The 26,085-nt window shown below is 51.1% G+C and overlaps 1 long non-coding RNA gene across 1 annotated transcript; it reads right to left on the minus strand.

The window, feature by feature from the left end:
- Positions 1-4,553: 4,553 nt before the first annotated feature.
- Positions 4,554-6,433, minus strand: LOC114092718 (uncharacterized). Its single transcript, XR_003582791.1, has 3 exons — positions 6,393-6,433; positions 5,304-5,471; positions 4,554-5,139 (listed from the first exon to the last, which is right to left on the minus strand). It is a non-coding gene; the product is annotated as an uncharacterized lncRNA (long non-coding RNA).
- Between the last annotated feature and the right edge of the window lie 19,652 nt (positions 6,434-26,085).

Below are 26,085 nucleotides of genomic sequence, written 5' to 3' on the forward strand. Positions count from 1 at the left end.
AGGAAAAAAATGACGAGTCTTAAGTTTGCTGTATACACAAAAATGAAGTATGTGAGTACATGCTGAGTGGGGACACGATGTCCATGATGAGGGAATTCGGTCCTTGAATTTAAAGAACTTCCCAAGGCGCTCCATGACTTTGACAAAACCCACGTGGGCGAGCAGGGCTAGGGAGCCGAGTGCCTCTGCTACTGCAGCTCACTGAGGTGAGGACCTGAGGGCCCCCTCAGCCACCATGCTACGTTGGTTTTCTGAACCCACTGGTGGGTTCCAGTTCACCGCCATGAAGAACCTGGTGCCACCAGAGGAAGGGCCCCCAAGTGAGGGTCTGGCTGTCTTCACCGATGCCAGTGTCAAGACTCTATGGAACTACAGAGGCCCTACCCCACTCTGTCTCCAGTGGGGAGTGGCTCCTGGTGTTGGGGACCTGTCCCTGAGCTGGCCTTGGGACATGCTAAGGGTTTATTTCAATAAGTCTTTCTGCCTTGGAACCTAAAAACATTGATCAACTCAAAACTTGTAAAGATTTTCTACCATCAGTCATGGTTAGCTGAGAAAATGGTCCTCCGGTGGACCAAGGTGGATATGCGACAGGGAGGTCAGTCCCTGCAGCGCAGGAGCTGAGGATGTCTGCTCCCGCCCCATGCCCCCGAGTTCCCCAGGCCCAGGCTCCCCCTTCCCACAAGACTTTGGCACCCTGTATAGCCTCTGGTCCATGCCCCTTTATTGATGGCAAACCCCTGGGGTAAATCTTTGTGGACAGTCAGTTTCGGTATTGCCTCTTGTCCAATCAGCACCATGAGCTTTGAAGAGACCCTGCAGTCATCCTGGTTTCTGCCCAAAGCTTTCCAGTGCGAATTCTCTTTGCTGAATGTCTGGTCTTTGATGCCTTTGAAGGTCATCATCCCTGTGATGCTCTTGTACGATCTCCTTTGCCACTGAGGCTGAGGCACAGCTACGAGAGCTCTGTACTCAAGCGGAGGCCAGGCAGGAATGCAGGGTGCTGACCACAGTGAGGACAGAGCGGCACACACCCCTGTCCCCTCCACGGGCTCATACCCCTGTGATTTCCCCTTTGCTTCCCTGGGGGGCAAACTTAATGGCCTAGGCAAACCCAAGGAGAAACTGGTTCTGTGTTCTCTGCCAGTTCACCAAGGTCATTTTCATTGTTTGACAACTTAAGGAATGAGATGGACTTCAAAGATGGCTACAGACCAAGGGGATCTGTCCAGGAGTCTTGTACACTGACAGTCCCACAGGTGTCTTGTACACCTTCCCTCCTGGGAGGCTCCTGATTTTCAGTAAAATCAATCTCCTGCATTTCTTGGTCCTCAGAGGTCAAGGGTGCGCCAACGGCACACAGTCCCGTGAGTTACGGCCTTTCAGCAGGAGTGCGCAGGCTGCTCCGCTCCCTCACCACGTGCTCAGTCTCTCTCCATCCCTCCTCCTGCCCCTTCCCCCTGAGACCAGCCCCCACCACACGTGTCTGCAGTCGCTCCCTCTGGGTCATATGTGGTCTCACACTCCCCGCGTGCAGTCCAAGGCAGACGTTGAAGTAAAGATCAGAGAGGAGGAGAGCTGCTGGGGCCAGGTCCTCAGAAGAACAGCCTCCACGGGCGCCCAAGTTCCTCCTGAGGAGAGCTGGGGCCAGGGCTGGCCCCAGTTGTTCTGTGAGTCCAGGTGGGGAGCGGGCTGTCCACTAAGAGCACCCCAGGACGGCCCCGGGGAGCAGCCGTGAGCAGGACTAGGGCTGTTCCTACAGGTGAAGCAACAGACTCTAGGGCCATAGCCACCAACCACTCTGGCCCCTTGTTGATGCTGAACAAGGAAACAGACCTCAATGACCACCCCAACTGGTCACGAGGGTAGATTCAGTGGGTGCCGTTGGTCCAAGGTGCCTTCCACCACGAGGTCTCTGAAGAGCCCTCTCCGTGCACAGTCCAGGGTGTCTGCGGGTCCTCTCTGCCAGGAACCTCAGGCCCTGCCGGGCAGCAGAGGTGAAGCTGGGGCCTCCGGACCTCGCCTCCCCTGCCCCCTCCCTCTGCTGCTTCCCCTGGTGCCTCTCTAGCTGGGCCCGTGTGAAACGCGGACACGGGGAGGCCGGCTCAGGTCTCCTCCAGGGACGCAGCTTGAGTAAATACTTGGGAGTGCTGCCAGAGGAACTGCAGTGGGTGATGATCCTGACGTGCCCAGGGACATTCTCCTGACATGGACAGTGCAGGGCCCTCACGGTCAAAGAGACGGAAAGCTTTAGGATGTTGGTACCACAGATTTCTGACACTGCACGTATTTGTCATGTGAGTCCTGTTGAAACCACAGTTAGATGAGATCCCTGCTGCTTCTCCCACTTCCTGTGCATTTAATCCTTAAATGGGTGAACGGAGGGGATCTTATCAAGACCAAAACAGACCAGGAAAATAAGATCACAGAATGACGGGCCTGTGACTCCCATCTCAGCCTGCACACAGCGGAGGAATGGAGGGCGTCCCCGAGAGGCCTCACACGGTTGTCCCCGCAGGGCCTGTGTCATGAGGCTTACAGGTAAAGGTACTCAGAAAGCTCCCTTCTCTTCTGGTTGGTGTGGGTCCTAAACATGCACCCTGAGCTCCCTCCCTAGCCTTATGGACTGACTTTTGTTTCCCCAAATCATTCAGTTTCACTGCACTTGTCCATGTTTGTGGGTCCTTTACTGAACTCTTCCCTTCAGACCTCCCCTTCAACTTGATCTTCCCTTCATCATACATGACAATCGGGCCCACAGAAACCTGTAGCCACCACAGGAGTGGGAGGGTGGTGCGGCCGTCTCTACAGTTTCAGATAATGTGGAGTAAACTCCCATATTTCCCCTGCATGACACACGGCAAGTCTGGGAATTTCTACATGTTCCCTTTTAATTGAAAGTTCTCTGTTGGGTGGGGAGTGAGCCATGCCTATGTCCCAGAGACTTGAGACTCGGAAGGCTGAACTTTGACTTAGGAACTATACAAGTGGCTTTATTCTTTTAGTAAGAAGATTCCATAATAATACATCCTTCTTGCACAAACACAGAAAACGCTTTTGCGCTATAGGGGATGGGTCGTCATGGTGGTGCCCAAGAGTCTATTTTTAAATTAGGCATATTGATTGATAAACACGTTGTCCTGAGATGCTCGTCAATCTCTTTATTTTTTATCTTTAATCATAATAATATAATAATGTAATATTATATAATATGCAATTCTATGTTTTATATACATAATCATATAATAATATAATGCCCGTAGGCAATATTCTTAGGCACCGTGCCCAAGGAGTAGGTGTGCTCCCAAGCAAATGCGCGGCAGACACCATGTCTGATTCTTACGGAGGGACATAGGTTGGGCAGTCTTTTCTCAGACAAATTCAAATGCAAATTGCATTATAATTACCCTGAAGGTTTTTTCCTTAATAGCTCTCTCTTCCTCCTCAGCTGGGGATGTTGCTGACCCAGATCCCTCATCTGCGTGGGAAGCGAGGCCCTGCTCCCCGGGTCTGCGGCACTCAGGGTCTCTCAGGAGCACTGTGTGTTGTGGCGGGGCCCAGCAAGCTGTCTGCACACCTCGGCTTCCTCTCTCCTGACATGATGAGCCTCTGTTTAGGGACTTCATTTGAGGTGAAGCCCACATCCAGATGCTTTGTGTACCCCAATTTCCCCAGCCCAGAAGTGCCTGGCTGTGCAGGAACTGGAGATCCAGGAACTCGCTCCAGCTGCATCTGGAACGTGGTCTCCAGCCACAGAGCTGTGCGGCCAGTGAGAGGAGACATGTCCCCCGAGGGTGGTTACAACCAGGTGAGGCAAGGAGACTGCAGGGCTTATGTCTCTGCAAGACACCCGGCACAAAACTGGAAGGAAATGCCGCTCGCGGCAGAGCAGAGCCCCGAAATCTAATGAGGAAACAAGCTCCACTTTTGAAAGCTATACTGAATTTCATCAGTTCTAAGTTAACAACAGATTCACAGCAGGAAAAAAAAAATTAGGTTAGCTGATGGGTGATTAGGCCCTAATCTCTATGTGGACGCTCTGCTGGTGGGTGTGAAGGCAGCCAGCATCCAGGACGTCACCAGAACCCCAAGTGAAGGAGAATCCCCCTGAACAGGGACACCAGGGAAACTCCCCTTTATATCTGAAATCCAAAGGGAGAGCCCATTCAAAGTCCTGGCACAGCCTGGTGAGACCCGTTCTCAGTAGGAGGGAAATCTCTGCAGACAGCTTTGGCTACCGTGTCAGTGTGGGCAGAGGTGCCCCGGCTGAGAGGAGCAGGAGGGAGATGGGGTCTTTCTTCCCTTCTCCCTGCCTCCGCTGCCTCCCCTGCCTCCCCGGAGGCCAGACCAGGAAGGCAGCTTGGCTCCCTAGAATTCCAGGGAAGGCGGCGGCTCAGTGTTTCCCAGCCCCCTCCCCTCCTTTCCGGACAGATCATCTTGGCACAAGCAGCACAAACAAACTTTGTTAACGGCTTTAAACTTGGAAGGCTCGCTTTTTAAATATTTGCCGCTACATAATTGAAACAGCTGTTTTAATGAGATACCTACTGTCATCATTTTACCCTGGCTGAGCTGGGTGACAACAAAGCAGTAATAACGAATTCAATAATAATTAACTCGGGTCATCTGCTCATCTGTCACGGCCCATCAGCTTTAGGGAGAAAAATCCCAGTGAACTTCTCTCTTTTGTGAGCTTTCCAAAACTCTGTAATAAAACGCTTAGAGAGGACTCTAGGTAGCCCTTCAAAAGTTCTAAGCAAACTGGTAAGTAGGTTAATTAAATTTTATGCATGTTTAAATGCTAATGATTACATTCCTGACATTACAGTGTAATCTGATATGGAATGATGTCATGCAAGCAGTGGTTTTAGTGCCGAGACACATTTCCATCCCCACGCAGAGCAGCAGCAGCAGCTTTGGATCATTTATCGAAGGGCAGGAAGTTGACAGCGGCAGTGGAGAGCCAGGTGTCACTCAGGTCCCTGGGCTTGTCTGATGCATGCTAATCAGGGAAGCTTCGGAAAACAACTGCTCCCTGCCTGCCAGCCACCGGGGCTCAGCCAGGGGCTGGGTCTTCCTTCGTCTACGCTCACACTCCTGGCACCGGGGTGGAGAAGCATCCTGCCTGCTTGCCAGGATCTGAAATGACAGTAAGGTCAAGTGTCCTGCTTGGTGCCCGAGACAGTGCTGGCTGGGCTCCCCTCCTCCGCCTCCACAGTGCACGAGGCTGTCCATATTTTTGAGCAAGGACAAGACACAGATGCACGAGCGTTTGATGGCCCAGAGGAGATGATAGACATTACCAATTTGGTAGACGCATGGCTCTGATTCCGCTGGTGGCTCAGGACAGGGCTGCTCAGACTGTACTGGGCACAGGCGCCATCTGGGTTCCCTGTGGGGGAAGGGGGGCTGGGAGCAGGCTGCCTGGAAGGAGCACCCCACCTTGAGGACTCGAGGCACCACTTGGTCAGCTACAGACAAAAGAGAGAGGCCAACCCGGATAAGACAAAGACCCTAGGACTTCTTAGGGCCACCTCTCCTGTCTCAGCGCGTATTTTGTGAGGTACCTACATACCTTTAAACAAAGACATTCAGAACACCTTTCTAATTCACTCCCCTAATTCCAGACGTGCCTTGTCTGACAAGAAGCATCCTCTGTCTGGGAGACGGATCTTTCTGTTCCACAAGGAAGCTCATTTTTACAGTTTCTGCTTTTTCCTCTAAACAAAGCTTACCTGATCCAGCACTGCTTTAGGGAACAGCGTACAGTAGAGACTGCAGTGCACTGAACTATCGGTGATTCAGTGCCAGCCTAATAGGACTACACAAATACAGCACCTTCTGTCACGAGAAGCGAAATTCTAATATCATCAAACAGATACGTTCAACGAGATCTCAGCATCACTCTGGATTGTGCAGGAAAGCTCACAACTCAAAACCAAACAGCCCTCACACTGCCAAAGGCCTGGTCTGTAATGCAGTTTTTCCCACATTAAGCATTAAACACACACACACACACACACACACTGTAATGTAGTTTTCCTTCCCAAAGAACAGTGAGCGCAAGCCTCCTGTGCATGGGGAGGGAACAAGGACATTTAAGACAAACGGCTCCAGCAGGGCAGACGTATGGCACTGTCCCTGGTTGTTAAGAAATAGCCCCACTGTACCCACCAGTCCTCTTTCTGATACACCAAAAGCTCTTTAAAATACCCAGTGTGGGTCCAACAGCGTAAAACCAGAAGGCAGCAGTGAGCTCCTGCACACCGTGGCTGGGAATTTTTCCACAGTGACACTGTTTTCTGACTTCATCAGCTTTTTCCGAGAGGTTCAGAAGAGTAATCAGTTTTGCGTTTCAACTGAGCTTGGAAAAAGAAAAAGAAAAAGCTCACCGTTGCCCTCAGTGCTTTCCTTGCTCTGTACATAAACCGAGCAAGTCGTAGGGTTTTTCTGGGTGGCATTATTTGTAGTTTTCATAAAGCCTGTGTGGTCGGACAGCCTGAGATCTGGCCAGCCCTGTTCTGTGGCTGCTTATCTAGAGCTGAGACAGATTGCATAAAGCAAAGTACCTCCGATGAGAAGCTGGGAGGGTAAATGCAGCCTCAACAGGAGCTGGTCAACAGGAGCCCAGATCAGTCACTACTGCAAGATCTGAAGCCATACAACGCTCAGGAGAAGCTCCGCACGGGGCCTGCGTGACAATGCCGGCTTGACAATGATTTCTTGGGTGTGACACCAAAAACACAAAACAACAGAAGAAAAAGCAGATACATGGAGCTTGGTCAAAATTAAAAACTCTTATGCACAGAGTTTCCCTACCAGGAGAGAGTTTTCCCCACCACAGCTTTGGAAGTGAGTAAGCTGCCAGCAGGTCCCAAGCCCGGCCAGGGGTTCATATCCAGACCCTATGAACTCAGGCCGCTCCCCAACTGAGAACAAATCCAACTTAAAAATTGCCAAGGACACGAAAGGCACACAAATGGTCAACAAACATGAAAACGATGCTCCACATCAGTAACAATAAGGGAAATGAAAATCAAACCACAATGAGACAGCATTTTACACTGACTACTATGAAAAAGGAGAGAACATCCAGAGAACAGGGTGCAAAGCAACGGGACCCTGCACTTGCTGGTGGGAAGGTGGGTGGAGCTGCTGAGGAAAGCAGCCGAGTCCTGGGACTGCCAGGCAGGGCCACTGCAGACCCGCTATTCCTCTCTGGGCTGTGCCCAGAGAACTAAGCTTAAGGCAGACATTGTCCCCCATGTTCACAGCAGAATCATTCGCCAGAGCCAAAGGGCGGACATGACCTCAATGTCCAGCAGCTGAGGAATGCATTAGTGAAACAAAGCACCCTGCGTGGAAAATGCTCATCCCTGAAAGGCATGATCCTGGCCACCTGCTGCAGGTGACCTGCACCTGAGTGACCTGCTGGAAGGTGGTGCTGAGCGACATGAGCCTGCTGCACAAGGTGCACTCTGCACTATTTCACTCATATACGGCACCTAGAAAAATCAAATTCACAGAGATGGAAAGTGAAAGGTGCTGCCAGGGGCTGGGGAGGGGGTGGGGGCCAGTGTGGAGTGGGGACAGGTTTCAATTTGGGAAGGTGGAAGGTTCTGGAAATGAATAGTAGGATGGTGTAGAACAGTGTAAATGGGCTCCATGTCACAGAAGACACACTTCATGTGGGGAAGCTACATTGCACACCTTGCCACAGTAACAAGTGTTTGGAAAAGAAGAGGAGGAGGGGGGTGAAGGTACATGGCCAGATGCAGAGGAAGAGTCTGTAGTCCTGTGTCCTTCCCACCGTCTCTGGAAGGCCCAGCATGGCCTGCAGACATGGGCAGCCAGGCTGAGGGCAATGCAGCCCTTACAGACCTCCCAGAAGAGAGGCAGGCAGTGGACATGGCCCTGAAGCAGAGGGCGCCCGATCAGACTCTTCCTGTGGCCTTTGTTTAGGAGGCGTGCCCAGGGTTCCTAGCACATGTGCATGCGTGTGTGTGTGCATCTCACGCACTCTTTCCCTCCAGTTACTTGTGTGACTTCTGCTCACTCGACGGTGGCACTGTTGGCATCAGGAAGCAGACGGGGCAGTCCTAGCTCCCAAGCTCTGAGGGCTGGAAACCAGGCATAAGCACAGAAGTGTGTGCAGTGCTCCCAAGAATCCCAAGATTCACACATCAAGCGTGTGAACACGTGTTCACACATACACGCTCATGCTTGAATTCAGACACATTCACTAAACGCCAACTGTATTCCAGCACTGCCTGGGCCCGAGCTGGTGGACTTCCTTCTGGTGCTTCCAGACCCTCAATACCTCCCCGATGACCATGCCACGTGTGGTCACTGTTGGTCATTTCCTGTCCTTTGTCACTGGTGAGTGTCCTTGCCGGGCGGAGCTGCAGGCTGCCTGGCCAGAGCATCCCTGGTCTGTCTCTGTCCCCATCATGATCAAAAGCACTGGGGGTGAGGAGAGGGAGGGGACTGGAAGCGTGGGCTGAGGCCGGGCTCTTTCTCATGCTGGTTTTGAGAGTCAGGCAGATCATCCCTGGGGAGGAGTCCCACTGGCTGGGGCGATGCCCTGTGTCTGCATGCCAGCAGGCGAGAGCTGTGCTGCTCAAGTAAAAATGCACCAAGCGGCCTTGGAGCCAAGTCAGAGCTGGGCCTGTGAGGCCAGGTTAGCTGCGGGCAGTAGTTCCGGCTCCCAGGAATCCCAGCTGCCAGGAAATGCCAATTAAAGCCTTTATGCCCAGGGCTCCCTCCCAGGTGTCAAGGGCAGACTAAAGTACTCTAAGGGTATACAGTGGCCAGTGTGGCCCCCTGTCTCTGTCCTGCACTGCAGCCCCCAGGATGAGCACTCTCCTTGACCTGCTTCCCCTTCACAAACACAGGCTCTGCCTTGAGGTGCACCCAGGAAGGAGGTGCACTGTCTGCCCTTCGCCTTAGTGCTCATCAAGGTCTTGAAGACGCTTTCCTGGTAACAGCTGTGTGCGACACTTTAGCAAGTCTGAAAAGTTAGAATGCACTTGTTCACTCATGATCTCAATACACTGGCAGCCCTGGAAAGAAGCAGAGCCGGAACCAGTGGAAAGGGTGCCCTGGTGTCACACAGGCTCCTGGAAAGGCGCAGACACTGGACATGGGTTTGGAGCCCTGAGAGATTCTTAACAGAATGAGCTTAAGTTCAAAACCTAATAATAGGGGAAAATCGGGCTCTATTTGCATGTCTTTTTAATTTTATTTTCCTAGGGATTGATTTTTATTCTGTTTTACAGAGATACTAGTTAGTGACAGACTGGGGTCAAAACTGTCCTTTACCATGACAATGAGGGAGTCCTCTTCTGTCCTCCTCATGATGGTGCTGAGGTTTGCAACAGGATGGATCCATCACCCCAGACACCCCACCGCAGCACTCCCACCCGCCTCCTGCAGAGAGTGACTTCCTCTCTGCACACTGGGTCCCAACACTGCATCCAACGTCCATCCCAAGTTACCTGGGGCTGACTAAGGGACCACAGGTTCCTGGGGTCACCCCCCCGGACAGCAGCAACCCTGTGCCCTGCCCTTAAATCTGGGATGCCAAGGGCTTGAAAAGTCATGTAGGAAAACCTATAAATGCCCGGCCTCACTTCAGGGTGCTGGCGAGAAGGTGCTGAGTCAACTGAATGTGGCTGCCACCGCCCTACAGTTATCTAGTTACATAGACAGTGCAGAAGCCACAGAGGAGGAGGTGCAAAGGGGTTTGTGATTCTCTCAAGACGGAGCATCTACGTGCAAACAGCACAGGTTGTATAGTGGTATGTTTTCAATTGTCATTAGGAAAGAGTCTAAATATTTTTAAAACTAGTGTCATTTTAGCATTTTTAAGTTCAAATATTAACCTAAAATGAGGTTAAATGCCAAATCTATTAAGGGCCTGTGTAAGGAATAGGTAAAAGTTTAATTAGCATATGAATCGTCTGTATGGGAATGTGATCACTAAATGACAAAAATAGTTTGCTCTGTTAAGTAGGTGGAATCTTTGCTTTGCAATTACCCTAATAATCTCCACAAAAGATTCTTTTTCTTAGGTTCCACAAAGAAACCATTTTCCTAGTGACCCACAATTCCACAATTTGGATTTGCCCAAGGGCTCCGGGCTCAGGTCCACCCTGGCTGGGGGCTTCCCTGTGTGTTAGGATTGGTTCAGAAAAATTCTCACCATACCTGCCCAGAAGGTTGCATCCACAGAAATAATGCTTTGATGCATGTGGGTGGTAACTTCCAATGGTCACAAATAGGTAGAGCAGGTAGAACACTGCAGGTCTCTCGGCAACAGCCAGGACTTTCAGGACAGAGGTATTTCACTGATGGGCTCACCTGGTTGGCTCACCTGGTAGGTTCTGTCACTGGCCAAGCCCAGGCTGAGTGTGAGAAGTCACGTCAGGGTGGGGGTGTGATGAAGAGCAGGGATCACCAGGCAGCAGAGAGCTGAGCTGGAATGTCCACTGGTGCTTTGGAGCAGGCAGGACGGGACCAAAGTTTACCCACCGTTCTGATCTTTGAAGTTGTAAATTACAGAACCGGATGTATAATCTGGGAACTTTTCCAAATTCATTTTCAGAAAAGGTGGATCTTCTACACCAGCAGCTGCACCACCAGTAACGTTCTTTATTTCTGAAACAAGCGCTGTCAGTGGTCCAATTGTCAAGCCAGGGAAGCAGGCTCCCCACTCCCTGCACCAACACCTCCTGCCATGAAGGCGTCTGAAGGTTGAGTCCTGTGGCTTTTGCTGCCTGGGAACAAGTGCCCACCCCTGTCCTGGTTGCTTCAGGGTATCACTCCCCTTACCACTGGGCCCCCGCCTGGGCCTCCTCCCTCCACCCGTCGGGGACATGCCTTCCAGGGTTCTCACGTAGGGACTGAGTTTTGTCCTCCAGATTCTTATGTTGGAACCCCTCCCACCCCCATGTCACTGCATTTGGAAGCAGGCCCTTTAACTGGGCAATTAAGGCTAAATGCAGTTGTAAGCTGTCCCTGATCCCCAGGATTTGCATCTGCTAAGAAGAGACCCCAGGTCCTAGACACACAGAGGCTGACTTCTCTGCAACCCCTGCTGTCTGTTCCTGCTGAGAAAACCAGGGCGAGACCCCAACCTCAGCATGGAGGCAGTCCCCCCAGGGCAGGGGTCTCTCTCTGATAATTGAAAAAAACAGACTAGTAATACTAATTGGCTTTTCGCTATATTCTTCTATTACAAATAATTTCCACTCTGCCCAAATCGCCAAATTCACTTTGATTCAAACTATGTGATTTCCTACCTTCTTGGGAATATCCACTCCACCCCCTGAGCCCCCGTGGTCCTTGTGCCCCCTTCCTCTGTGCCTCCTTGGTGAGGAAGGATTCATCCTCTTGTCCAAATGGCACCTGCCGACCACCACAGGTTTCTTCTTTCCAGCTGTTTCTAAGACCTTGGTCTCTTGGTTTTATTGTCTTTTTTGTTTGATATTTCATCTTCAGTTTTCACAATGCATATTTCCTCTTTATGTGAAGATTAACAGGTTTTCAGTTTCGGCTCTCATGTTTAAAATCGGGGGTCATCACTGTCCTGTAACAGGAAAACACGGGAGGAAAAGAAGAAGCAAAACAAAACTTTTTTTTTTTTTTTTTTTTTAATAAAAATCAGAGAACTTCAGTCACAGGGAAAGTGCCTGTGGAAATGTGAGGGGCAAATGCGGAGTTGCCGCCCGGATCTGCCCACCTGGTGGGCAGGGGGGCAGCAGGAGTGCACATGGATGCTGAGGTGCAGCTGAGGCTGGGAGTACCCTCCTGGGAGGGAGCCGCAGCCCTAGTGCCTGGGGCCACTCTGTGGTGGCTCTGCCTCTAGGTTAGACACCTGGTGTCCCTGCAAGGTGAGGCAGAGGTCGCTGGGCAACGCAGCTGGGCTTCCAGGAGGAGTTCATTGCAGATGAAGGACCGTGGCCTTTCTGGCCTGTGTCACCTCCCAGGGAGGAGGCACAGGGACCATCACCGCACTGTGCCACCCTCGCCTCCCACCGACTCCTGCCCAAGAACATGGATGCCACCCCAAAGAGCCGCCGGAGGGCAGAGCTCTCCCGGGTGGTCGGTCAGGCCCAGAGCACAACAAGGACACTGAGGACAGGCAGCGAACGCCAGGCTCACCCTGGCTCCTGGCCAGACGGGCACGACTACCCCAGGAAAGGACTATTGGCTCAGTCTCTACACAGGACACATCATTTCTGGCTCTCAACAAAAAAGTTCCAAGTCACTGTAAAAGGCAAGAAAACGAGTGTTTGAAGGGACAAAGCAAGTGTCAGAACCAGATTCAGTTTTGACTCAGAGTCTGGGATTATCAGACAGAAAACCTAAGGTGACTGTCACTGGCCTGGCTAGTGTGCCAGGAGAGAGTGCAGGGCACACCAGAAAGGGGCCACTCAGGCAGAGACACAGGCTCAAGGAAGATCCAAAGGAGGTGCTGGGGCTAGAGCCACCAGGAGAGGAAGACACCCCCCGCCCTAGGGCTCAGCAGTGGGCTGCACCAGGCCAGGGAGAACCTGAGGCCGGAAGAAGCGCCCAGAGGGTCTCCTACGCTGAAATTCAAAGAGGAAAAACTTGAAGGAAAAAAAGAAAACTGAAACATTGTCAACAGATGTAGCATGCACAACTGTGCTACCAGAAAGGAAGGGGAGAGCACAGCCGAGCAGCCGGGGCTCCCAAAGTGCACGTCCGACCCCCAGCAGACACCTGGCAGGACAACCTTCACGCCTGGCCGTGAGCACTCCACTGCAAAAATGCAACTTGAGGAAAGACAGGAGGCAAAGCAACCCCTGCAGAGCTAGGATGAGAACCTGCGGTGTGTCAGAACCTCGCAAGCCAGAGGGGGGGGAGGGGTGAAATAGTTACAAGATTAATGACAACCACGGTAAGACCAGCTTAGACTGCGAAATCCAGAAAACTTAACTTTCAAATGTGAAAGAAAATTCTCAGATAAAAACTGAGACATCCATCACCAAGAGGGCTTCCCGGCAAGCATCTGCAGCTCTTCAGGCGGAAGTGGATTCCACAGGTCAGAAAGCAACTCTGCAGGAGGAAGAAGCTTGGCTACTCTGACTTTTATGGGATACAGAGGTCACTGTGTTGCTGCTGACTGTAGCACCCGGAAAGGTGAGAGGAGAGCAGCTTCCTAAGGGCAGGAAGGAAGGAACTTAGAGCAGGCAGGACACGTGCCTGGGTACTTAGGTGAATTTAAAAAGAAGGTCGCACATGCTACAGGAATCCCAAAAAGCATTAATAAAAGAATACATATTTCATTATTTCGAGAGGAAATAAATTTATGTGGCTTAATTAATATAGAAAACAGAAAATGATGGGGAAAAGAAATCAAAGAATAAATGCTTCAAATAGAGAAAGTTGCCACACTGCAGAGAGTGATCCAATGTTTCCACAATGGTGTCCTCTTCTACGTCCACCCCAGGCGATGGCCAGAGGACAAAGCAAACAGTTGCAGTTAAGACATTCTTTTCAACAAGTGGTTCTGAAAAGTCAGACATTCTCAGGTAACCCTCATCCTCCTTCTCGTCATTTGTAGAAAGAAATGGCATTTTCCACAAAACTTAATTCAAGAGATATGCTGAAATTTTTGAAATGAAAACTTCTCTGTGAAATCCACCACTAAGAGAATCAAAACAGAAACACAGGAGGAGACAAAGTGTTTTCACTCTGACCAAGAACTTGCATCGGAACTGCATATCGCAACTTAGAATTTGACGATGAAAACTCAGCGCAATGTACATGGGGCGAAAGATCTGAACAGAGACCCCTCAGAAGGAAGGTGTCCAGGTGGCAAGGAGTCCCTGGAAAGAAGACCCCTTGACTGCCGCAGTCCGGCTGCAGCAAAATAACCGGGGGGTGATGAGCAACTTGTGTAGATCGATATAGCAGGAGTGGGAGCTGTTTATTGTAGGACAGGAGGGGTATATATACATTCCACACAGCTTATCTAATTAGCATAAACTAGATACAGCAGTCGACCAATAAGGAATCTCCACACTTAATGGCTCGCTGGTGCCACCTCACAAACCACTCCCTCTGGCAAAATGCCAGGCGCCATCCTGACTTGTTTACAGACCCTAACACTTGACATTAGGAAACCACAGATTGAAATAGCAATGGAGCACCACTGCACACAGTCACGGTTGAAGGAGGAGGCGTCCTGGAGAGTAGACATCGCCCGTGAAGAGGCAAGGCCACAGGAACTCTGTCACTGCTCCTGGGAAGGCAAAGGGCACAGCTCTTCCACAGCAGGTGCGAGTGCTGCCGAGCTCGAGCCAGCTTCTCGCTGACTGTGCACAGAGGTGCTGTTTACTCAGTAGCTGAAATCTAATGTCTGCCATGAAGTTCTGTATGCAAATGTCTGTGGACACTTCCTTCATGATCCCCCACTGGGATCAAGCAGGATGCCCTTCAATAGGTGAATGAATAAAAATGAAAGTATCCGTGATCCCTCCAGACAGTGGAAAGTCACCCAGCAGTGAAGACAAGTGAACTGCCAAGTCACCAGAAGTCGTGGGTGAATTGCGAGTATGGCAGGTGGGGAGGCCGAGGTGGCAACATGAGAGCACGCTGCTCCATCGAGCACTTGTGCAGCTGTGATGAAGACCGGTGGCTGTGGGGGCTGGGGCGTGCAGGCAAAGCCAGGGCACTGGGGCTGTTCTCGGGACCCATGATGCAGACAACACGGCACTACGCATCTCTAACTCCAGACAACTTCACAGCACAGAGAGCGGGTGTTGGTGCTGCGCGATGCGACAAAACCAGTTAGCTGCACTGCAGAGCCACAGGGCTGCCCAGCCTCCAGGGGGAGCTAGAGGCCCTGGCCCACATGACGCTGGACCTTAGCACTGTCCGCCGCACGGAAGGAAACCACATGACCGCTCCCCGGTTGCTCCTGTGGTGGCTGTGTGCCACCCTGACCCTTGGCTCTGCACACTGGAAATGGACACTGGGAGGTGGATGTGCAGCAGGTTCCTCACTGTGAAGGAGGAAGTGCAGGAAGCCAAGTCCAGGAGGACCCAGTGGGAGGAGTGGAGGAGAGGTCGGCATGAATGCCAGTTCTGCTTCATTCTGACCAGATGATGAATGTGGAAAACGTGGCGATGTGTGTGCTCTTGGGGTTAGAGCGTGACAGACCTAGAAGTAACAATGCCCAGCAAGGAGGAGCCCAGAGCCAGCCCTGGGTTCCTACCAGCACATCACATCAAAGGAACGGGGGTTCTTGGAAAAGGGCTGCAGAACTGGACGCCAGGCAGTGCTTGGAGAACAGCAAAACACAGGAGACAACTGGAAACGCTCCGATGGCCAAAGCCACAACTGAGTGACAAAGTTACCTTGGATTATAGCCAAGGGTCTACACAAACAGTCCTAACCCCATATTGGTGTGAGAATGCCTGGAAGGGTGGGCAAATGGGGAGAAAGCCCCCACTCCAATGCCAAAGAGCTGAGCTGGATGCTTTGCCCTCCAGGAGGGGAGAGGGACCCTGCTCCCTTCCTGCCTGGGAGGCCAGGACTCAAGGGGGAACAAGAGTCACATTCACTGGAGATGTGTGACAGACATCACAGGCAGGTGATCAGGGCCAACATGAGCAGGGACCTCCCCTCCAATGTCTGCAGCGAGATCACTATGAGCAGAATCGCACCTTGCATCTGGGTGGTCCTCTCCAAATCCCTAACCCCAGTCTCCTTGTGAGAAACCAAAGCAGCAGCCATTGAGGGCCTTTCCCAAGAACCTGACCCTGACCCACGGCCCTGTCCTGCTGGAGGACGTCTGAAGTGGGGATCCTGTGAACACCAGGTCCTGATCCATGCTACTGTCCTACAGGAGGACCTCTGAAGAGGGGATCCTGTGGACACCTGGTCCTGATCCACGACACTGTCCTGCAGGAGGACCTCTGAAGTGGGGATCCTGTGGACACCTGGTCCTGATCCATGGCACTGTCCTACAGGAGGACCTCTGAAGTGGGGATCCTGTGGACACCTGGTCCTGATCCACGGCCCTGTCCTGCTGGAGGACGTCTGAAGTGGGGATCCTGTGAACACCAGGTCCTGATCCATGCTACTGTCCTACAGGAGGACCTCTGAAGTGGGGATCCTGTGGACACCTGATCCTGATCCATGGCACTATCCTGCTGGAGGGCCTCTGGAGTTGGGATCCTGTGGACACCTGGTCCTGATCCACGACACTGTCCTGCTGGAGGACCTCTGAAGTGGGAATCCTGTGGACACCTGGTCCTGATCCATGGCACTGTCCTGCTGGAGGACCTCTGAAGTGGGGATCCTGTGGACACCTGGTCCTGATTCATGGCACTGTCCTGCTGGAGGACGACTGAAGTGGGGATCCTGTGGACATCTGGTCCTGATCCATGACACTGTCCTGCTGGAGGACCTCTGAAGTGGGGATCCTTTGGACACCTGATCCTGATCCATGACACTGTCCTGCTGGAGGACCTCTGAAGTGGGGATTCTGTGGACACCTGGTCCTGATCCATGGCACTGTCCTACAGGAGGACCTCTGAAGTGGGGATCGAGTGGACACCTGACCCTGATCCATGACACTGTCCTGCTGGAGGACCTCTGAAGAGGGGATCCTGTGGACACCTGGTCTTGATCCATGGCACTGTCCTGCTGGAGGACCTCTGAAGAGGGGATCCTGTGGACACCTGGTCCTGATCCATGGCACTGTCCTGCTGGAGGACCTCTGAAGAGGGGATCCTGTGGACACCTGATCCTGATCCATGGCACTGTCCTGCTGGAGGACCTCTGAAGTGGGGATCCTGTGGACACCTGATCCTGATCCATGGCACTGTCCTGCTGGAGGACCTCTGAAGAGGGGATCCTGTGGACACCTGGTCCTGATCCATGGCACTGTCCTGCTGGAGCACCTCTGAAGTGGGGATCCTGTGGACACCTGGTCCTGATCCATGACACTGTCCTGCTGGAGCACCTCTGAAGAGGGGATCCTGTGGACACCTGGTCCTGATCCATGACACTGTCCTGCTGGAGGACCTCTGAAGAGGGGATCCTGTGGACACCTGATCCTGATCCATGGCACTGTCCTGCTGGAGGTCCTCTGAAGTGGGGATCCTCTGGACACCTGGTCCTGATCCACGACACTGTCCTGCTGGAGGACTTCTGAAGTGGAAAACCTGGTTAATCGATGAGAGAGCTGTTTTGGTCAGTGTAACAGGCCACTGCTATCATGAGATGCATAGGGAAGATAGGGAGGAAGGGAGGACAGCTCAGTGGGGATCCTGGGCATGGATAGTGCTGGCAGCCCTCTCTCAACTGGTCACTGTAGAGTCAGAGTTGTAGAACAGAAGTGTTCTACAAACACCTCCCAGACACACAAGAAAGAGTCAGAAGTGCTGTCTTCCTACTGGCATCCCCATCAGCAGCTGATGCTGGCTTTGCCTTCGTCGGCCTCACACAGGCGCACACAGACACGCACACAGTGTGTGTAAAGGTGGCTCCTGTGTGGCCTGACTTGGTTGTGTAGAGGCCTGCTCCTTCCAAGCCTTGTGCTTGTCAGCATAAACCACTGCACCTGCCTAGCATCTTGGTGCTGTGTCTGCTCGAGTAAGAACATGCGTGCACAAGTTGGGCAGGATGCCCTGTACCCCTGGGTCTCCCTCTGTGGCCTTCCTTCACCCTACACAGAGCTCCCCAGCAGCTGGGTCGCTCTGCGTCTCTCCTCCTGGGTCTGCCCAGGACCCCAGGACACACTGCTCAGCTCATTTCACACTTTCTCCAGTGACCAGCACTCCACTGGTCTCGAGGTCTCTGCCTCTGTGTCTGACTGTGAGTGATATCTCAGGCAGCGCTCTAATCCTGCAGTGAACTCCGAGGACTGTAAATTATCAGCACTTTAAAAAATGTGTGATGTGACTGTTCAAATTAATCTTCCTTACGGGGTATTAACTTCTGCTAGGACTAATAATCAGTTACTACTACTGTCTTTTCTAAAGGTCAATCCATAATCATTTTTCAATCTATTTTTCATAATTGATCTTGTCAAATTTTCCAGTTCTTCTTGGGTCATTTTTATAATGATTGTTTTACCAGATAATTGCCTCCATTTTCCTCTTTCCCCGCCAGAGTTATGCTTGATATTTGATTCTAGTTATGTTAACTCTTGTATGTTTGATTGCCTCTATGCTCTTAGGGTTGCCATTTGTGGGCTGCAGGTGGAGCTCAGAGGGGGAGCGCTTGCCCAGCATCCGCTAGGCCCTGGGTTTGCCCCCAGCACCACTCCCTGCCACCAGTAGGAGATCGCCAATCTGAGTCTGAATAAGACTCATGTGCATCCTAGTTATATTATCAGTATTGTCAAAGGAACACTTTAATAAACCTTATCTTTTCTCTATTGTATTTGTTTTATGGACATTTTTTGTATGCATAAACACACACATACATACATACATATATATACACTATATATAAATTCTCATATATTTGTACATTTTATATAATATTTTTTACATGTCTTCATGCATACATTTTATAAAGAGCTGAGGAATGGACCTAGGAGTGCTCTACCACTGAGCTACATCTTCAACCCTTTTCATTTTTTCCTTTGAGACAAGTTTTGCTGAGTTGCTGAGACTGGCCTTGAACTTGTGATCCTCCTGCCTCAGCCTCCTGAGGCACTGGGATTCTAGGTGGTGCCACAGGCCTGGCTTCCAGTTTTTAACCTTTATTTGCCTTATTTCATGGTCCATTTTTATTGTTTTGTCTTTCTTCTTCTAGTTTCTCAAAACTAATCTACAGGTCCTTAGTTCTGCTTCTTCTCCCTTGAAGCCACACCTCAGAGCATTTGTGATGCCCTGGTGTTCACAAAAGAGATTCTACCCAAGGCTTGGAAGGTGGTTTGCAGCTTCAGGAGTCTTGAGCGCTTTTGCTTTGTGTCTCTGGAAAGAAAGGGGATGCAGGGAGCTGTTCCAGGGGAGAGCACTGGTTCAGCAGGTGTGGGCTACCAGAAGCAGGACTTAGGGAAGGTGGAAAAAGATCACTCACCTGCTTTCTTAAAACCAGAAACTACAACCAAATAAGTAAATACCTGTTAGACTTGAGAAACGTCTAGAGTGATCCCCATGAATTTTGTTGGTGCTGAGCACCTCAGCAGGCTGCTGTGGGGTTCCTGACACCCCTCTTGGCCCGCTGTACCAGGGCCCTCCCCACACTACCTGCTTTCCCTCTGCATTCCGGGCCTTGCTGTGCCCTGAGAAAGCTTCACAGCCATTATATTCCCAAGTTCTCTTTTTATAACTATACCATTGTTACTTTATATGACCAATAAATTCTTTAACATTGAAAAAACTGGTATGGTTTTAAGTCAAACTGTCTGTTTGTTACAAAATCTTTTATGTAGAAAGCCCCAAAGATCTATGCAAAAAAAAAAAAAAAAAAGTTAGAATAAACAAATACAGCAAAGTTGCAAGAAAAAAAATCATCAATAAAATAAGTTTTATTTCTTTATATTACAAGTGTACAATCCAAAAAGAAAATTAAGAAAAAATTTTCATTTATAATGCCATTAAAAATAATAAAATTCTTAGGAAAAAACTTAAAGATTTAAAAAATTGTTACTCAAAAGTCATAAAATATCATTGAAAGAAATTAAAGATACAGATAAATGGAGGACATCCTGCATCAAGAAACTTACTACAAATGTCAGTGCCACCAAAGCAATTCAAAGATTTTATGAAACCTCTATTAAATCCCATTAGTAAGCCAGGTGTGGTGGCACACACCTGTGATCCCAGTGGCTCTGGAGGCTGAATCAGGAGGATCATGTGTTCAAAGCCAGCCTCAGCCACTTAGCCAGGCTCTGAGCAACTTAGCAAGACCCTGTGTCGAAATAAAATATTAAAAAGGGCTGGGGATGTGGCTTAGTGGTCAAGCACTCCAGGGTTCAATCCCTAGAACTAAAAAATAAATTAAAAAAAAAATCCCACTAGCATTTTCTAATGTGTAAACACAGAGATCCATCCGAGACGTCATATGGAAACTGAAGCGACCTTGAACGACCAAGACAACCTTGAGGAGAGCAAGGTGAGGGGCGCACCCCTGATTGAGGGCTCCCTGTGAAGGCACAGGGAGCAGAGGGCTGCGAGGCCGGCGTGAGGCCGATGGGCACACCAGGCAAGTGGACGGACTCAGCCCTCGGACATGTGGCCAGCGACTTCTGAAAGGACAGTCTTCAGCAAATGTCTCACATGCACAGAAGGTCGCTCAAAAGGGTCCAAGACTCAGGCTCAAGATCAAGCCTAAGCCTTCTCAGGAGGACACAGCGAAGCCTCTATGAGGCCGGATTGCAGCCACTTCTCATCTAAGACACCAAGAGCAAAGGGGAAAGTGAAACCAGCTGGACCACAGGGAGAGCACCACACCCTGCGCACACCCCAGGACACAGTCCGCACGCTGAGCAGGAAGCCCACGGGAGGGGCCTGGCCAACAGCACAGCTGTCAATGAGTTGATATGCAGAATGGACGGAGGACTGCAACAAACCAGCCACAGCAAGACAAAACAACAAGGAAACGAAAAATGACCACTTAAACACTGGGCAAAGGACTTGAGTAGACCTTGTCCCAGGAAGACACGGAGAGGCCAAAAGGTAGAGTAGCAGTGTCACCTCCCAGTGTTTGGAGGACAGCAAGCAGCAATGTGGGAAGTGACGCAGGCGAGGACAAGAGGAGCCTGGGTCCTGTTGGTGGGGACGCCCAGAGGTGAAGCCAGAGTGGAGCGCAGCACGGGGGCTCATGTAGAAGTTAAGAGTAGGATGGCCATGCGTGCAGCCACACTGATCCTGGAACACAGCTAAAGGACTAGTTTACAAGAGATACTTGCGCACCTGTGTTCACAGCAGCCAGGATGCAGAAGGACCCAGTGTCCCCTGGATGGAGGATTGGGAAGGCAAATTGTGCTATGATGGAAGAGTGTGGGGCCTTAGAAAGGAACACACCACCTCCACAGGTCACAGCGTGGAGGAGCCTAAAGCACCTTGGCTGAGCAAGAGAAGCCAGGCCCCAGGCAAACACTGCAGGTCACGCTTAGGTGAACCACAAGTGAGACGCCAGTTGGTGGCCAGGAGGAGAGAGGAAGCCTAGGGGTTAGAGAAGAGAGCTACCTCCAAGGTCTTACTGAAGATCAAACGGGGTGTCAGGGAAACTTCAGGATCCCATGGAGAGTCAGACAGCAAGGAGGTAGGGTGCTCAGTGGACCCAGAAGAATTTTGGAGTGTGGAGACACCTGCTGAAATGGAACTGCAGGAGCACCCAGAGCCCTATGGTCTGTAGTCAGGCAGACCTTCCTTAGAGTGACACTGGAGGACAGGGAGGATCAACGGGATACCCAGTGAGACTCCCACTGCCCCTGAAGGGGACTCCAGGATCCAGCCAGCTCCAGAACTAGCAGAGGCAAGAGCACTGCCCAGGGGAGTGCTCACGGAGAAGGGGGATCACAGAGAGAGAGCCTGGGCAGGGAGAAGGGGACCACACAGAGAGCCTGGGCAGGGAGAAGGGGATCACACAGAGAGCCTGGGCAGGGAGAAGGGGATCACACAGAGAGCCTGGGCAGGGAGAAGGGGATCACACAGAGAGCCTGGGGATGGGGAAGGGGATCACACAGAGAGCATGGGGATGGAGAAGGGGATCACACAGAGAGCCTGGGCAGGGAGAAGGGGATCACACAGAGAGCCTGGGGATGGAGAAGGGGATCACACAGAGAGCATGGGGATGGAGAAGGGGATCACACAGAGAGCTTTGGGATAGAGAAGGGGATCACACAGAGAGCCTGGGGTTGGAGAAGGGGATCACACAGAGAGCCTGGGGATGGAGAAGGGGATCACACAGAGAGCCTGGGGATGGAGAAGGGGACCACACAGAGAGATTGGGGATGGAGAATTTGGGTCACGCAGAGAGCCTGGGGATGGAGAAGGGGATCACACAGTGAACTTGGTGATGGGAAGGGGGGTCACGCAGAGTGCCTGGGGATGGAGAAGGGGGTCACACAGAGAGAGCCTGGGGATGGAGAAGGGGTCCACACAGAGAGCCTGGGGATGGAGAAGGGGACCACACAGAGAGCCTGGGCATGTGTGTCTAGGGTAATGGGACTGCAGGGTGCTGCAGACTTGTTTGCTCATGTGGCCCAGAAGACAGCACCAGGCCCTCACCCAGCCCTGCACTCAGCTGTCACCGCAGGATGCCGACCTGGCACCAGCCTCAAGGTGCTGCACCTGGCTGTGAATCCCGACCGCTTCCTACTGTTCTACTCACTCACATTTATTTGATGCTATGTTTTATGGTCTTTATTTTTTTCACTGTATCTTGATAGCCACATGGCATTTCAAGCGTATCAGCCCAATCTTAACAATCTACTTTTTATGACAGGTTCTTGTTACGGTGTTTGATCCACCTTCTTTCATCCTCACTGACCCTCTCTTGTATTTTCTATCTTCCTCACTTTGTTGATGTGACTGTTTATTCCCGTTGTCCCCCTGTGTACATAGCTGGACTTGAGCTTGGCTCTGGGAGCCTCTGTGCCCGTGCTCCTGGGTGGGCGAGCTCCCCTGCTCTGCTCTGCTCACCTGGTATGGCTGCCTCCCCGGGCAGGAGCCTGTCCCTGGGCAAGTGCAGATGTGTCACTCCAGGAGCTGTTCTGCGCTCCCAAGCCGGGTGGACACCGTGCCTCCCTGCCTGGTCCTTTGCACAGACACCATTATTTAAAGTAAGGAAAATGGAGTTTCCGGTGGCCAAGCTATATGCTCAAGTTCAAATCTGTGGAGGTTTGGCTAAACTCAGACCCAAGCCCAGGCACCCCCAAGTGCAAGCTCTCCCCTCAGGTGTCTGCCTGCTCCGTTAGAGAGGTCTCCTACCCGGGCCACACTTCTCTGTCTACCTGCTGTCTGCAGCCTTCACTGCCCAGCCACTCAGTGAGGCTGCACATGGCCAGGCTAATCTTCACTTCTGGCCCTCTGGGTTCATAGACACTGACACTGTCTCTATGCTACCTGGATCCTCTGCCTGGGCACCTGCTGAGGCTATGGAGACACCAGCCAGATGGAGACCCTGGTCCAGCTTCTCGGAGGCCCTGGGCACACAGCGCACAGACCTCCTGGGCTTCCAGCATGCACCACCCTCTCCCCAGTGCCTTCTCTGAGGAGAGCTCGTTCTCTGGACAAGGAACGCACAAGCAAGCCAGCTGGTGCTTTGTATGAGATGTCAGCAACATGCTCCTGAGTGCTGGGGAGGAGGTGTTTTAAAATCCCGGTGCAACCCTGAGCTAGCAAAGAATAAATGGACAGCATCATGGATGCCCAAATGGACACGGCTGGGCCCTGCCGTCAGCAGCACCTGGTCTCTCTAAGGAGACAGCCATGGCCTCCTCTAACACCCACCAACTTTCAAACCAGAGCACCCCACGTTGACCCCAAGGGAGAGCGGAACTGTTCTCAAAGCACTCTGGCTCAGCTTGCCAGACTGTGACAAGCCCCCGTGGACCCAGCTGGGTGTGATTTCAGGCAAACATGAGTCTTGTTGTCTAAGTCAGTCTGTGGCTGTGGATAGTAAGGCTCTACTTAGTCTGTCTGAAACTGGAATGGACATGCTGTGTTTTATCTGACAGTCCCACCTGACCCACAAAACGTGATGATAAAGAAATGTGTCTGTTCCTCATCTATGTGAGAAGAACCCAAAAACACCTCTGAAGTTTCTCCACTTCCACCTGTGCATCAAGCAGGAGTGTTCCAGTGACCTAGGCTGAAACCTGCTATAGGGAGTCCTGCAGTGCAACTGAGAACCAAGCAAAGGTCTTCTATGAGGGAAAGAACCTTCACATTAGGCCTCAAAGAATTTCTGCAGAAAATGTGAGCTCAGTATTTCCAACAATTAAAAATCCAGCAGGGGAACTGGAGTTGTGGCTCAGTGGTAGAGAGTTCGAAAAGCATGTGTGGGGCCCTGGGTTCGATCCTCAGTACCACATAAAAATAAAATAGAGGTATTATGTCCACCTACAACTAAAACAAAATAGTAAAAGAGAAGAAAACAGCAGGGTTTAGGAGCAGCAAAAATCACAGAATCAGACCGGGATTCTTGCACATAATATTTAAATACATACCTAATTCCTACATTTTGCGAATTACTAGGCCAAGAACAAAGTTGGAGGACTGACATGCCCTGACCTTGACAATTACTGTGATCTTGACAGATTTGCACTTGACAGAGCAGAGGACTCAGGCAACAGAACAGACCCACACAAGTACGGTCACAAAGGAGCAGAGGCACAGAGTGGAGCAGAGATGGCTGTGTTAACTGAGCATCCCCCTGAAAATACCTAGGCACAGACCTTAAACTCCTCACAAAAAGTAACTCAGCGGGGGATCATAGATATTTAGGATCATAGGCCTAATTGTAAAATGCAAAACTGCTGTAGTCTGGCTGGGCACAAATAACCAGCTGGTCACGAGCCACTTGTAGGTTCAAACAGGAACTACTGTATTGCCCGAACCCAACGGGAACTCAACCGGAACTCCGCGAGAACTCAAAAGTAGCGGGCACCCGAGGTAGCAGGAGTCGCCTTATTGCTGGACAGCAGAGGTTTATATACACAACTGAATACACAGCTTGTTTCAATTTAGCATCATCCAGTTACAGCAATCAGTCATTATCTTAATAATTATACACAGCTTAACTTAATTATCATCATCTTACTGGCTCGCTGGCATTACTTCTCAACCACTGCTTCTGGCAAAATGCTAGGTGCCATCTTGACTTGGTTGTGGCTCTCAACACAAAACTGTAAGACTAGAAGATCACAGAGGTGCAAACCTAGCTGGCTTTGGATTCATTGATAACCAAAATCACCGTCCAAAATCAAGTCCATGAAATGTAAGATGCATAGGTTAACTTCATTAAAATCAAAACTTACACTGTGAAAGACTCTCTGAAGAGAATGGAAATACAAGCCACAGCCGGAAGAAAATTTTTGCAAAACTCATATATGATAAAAGAATGGAATTCAAAATACACACAGAACACTTCCAACTTATCCACAAGGAAACAAGCAACCCAGTTACAAGTTGGGCAAAAGACCTGGACAGATGCCTCAACAAGGAAGACAGACAGCAAATAAGCCCCGGACAAGCGGTTCCACATCCCGTGTACTCGGGGAAATCCAAGTTGAAATACCTCCGCTCGCCTGCCAGAGCGGCCAAAATGCAGAACACCAGCAACAGCAAGGGTCGGGGAGGAGGGGGCATGGCGGGAGGGCTCACTCGCTGCTGTGGCAAGAGGCCGGCGGGTCTCACACAGCCAAGACGCGCTCGCCACAGGCCCAGCGATCCCTGGCACCCTTCCTAACCGCCGGTGAGTCACGTGCACACAAAGGTCTTCCCAGGGTGTTCATAGCAGCCTTATTCCCAATGGTCAAACCCAGAAGCAAGCAGAATGTCCTTCTGTAAGTGGCTGGAAAAACAAGCTGGGTCCCCTGAAGGCGGACTTGGTCAGTGATAGAAAGTGAGCCATAAGCTATAAAAATACACGGAGGAAGCTCAAGGGCACATACTCAGTGACAGAAACCAACCTGAGAAGGCGGCACGCTGCAGGGTTGTGACCACATGACCCTCTGGAAAAGACCACACTGAGGACAGTGAAAGACCAGTGTCAGGGCGAAGGAGCCTGGGGAGGGTGGACAGCAGGCATGGAGGAATTTGTGGAGAATGAATTCTGTGTGATGCTCTGGTGATGATACTTGCCATTATGTTTGCTAAAACCCACAGACTGTACGCCATGAAGACCGAACCCTATGAAAACTATGGACAGTGGTTAATAGCAGAGTGTCAGTACTGGTCCACCAGCTGGGCAAACGGACTGCCCTGCCAGGAGGGCAGTGGGTCTGGTGAGGGGAAACAAGGTGTAGGGGAAGGGGTCCAGGGGAACTCTGGGTGTTCTTTCTGTATTTCAGCAAATCTAAAACTGCTCTACAAAATAAAGCCAATTGACTAGAACATACTAAAGGTATTATCAAATGAT

Source organism: Marmota flaviventris, chromosome 16 (genome assembly GCF_047511675.1).
Source record: "Marmota flaviventris isolate mMarFla1 chromosome 16, mMarFla1.hap1, whole genome shotgun sequence".
Lineage (NCBI taxonomy): Eukaryota > Metazoa > Chordata > Mammalia > Rodentia > Sciuridae > Marmota > Marmota flaviventris.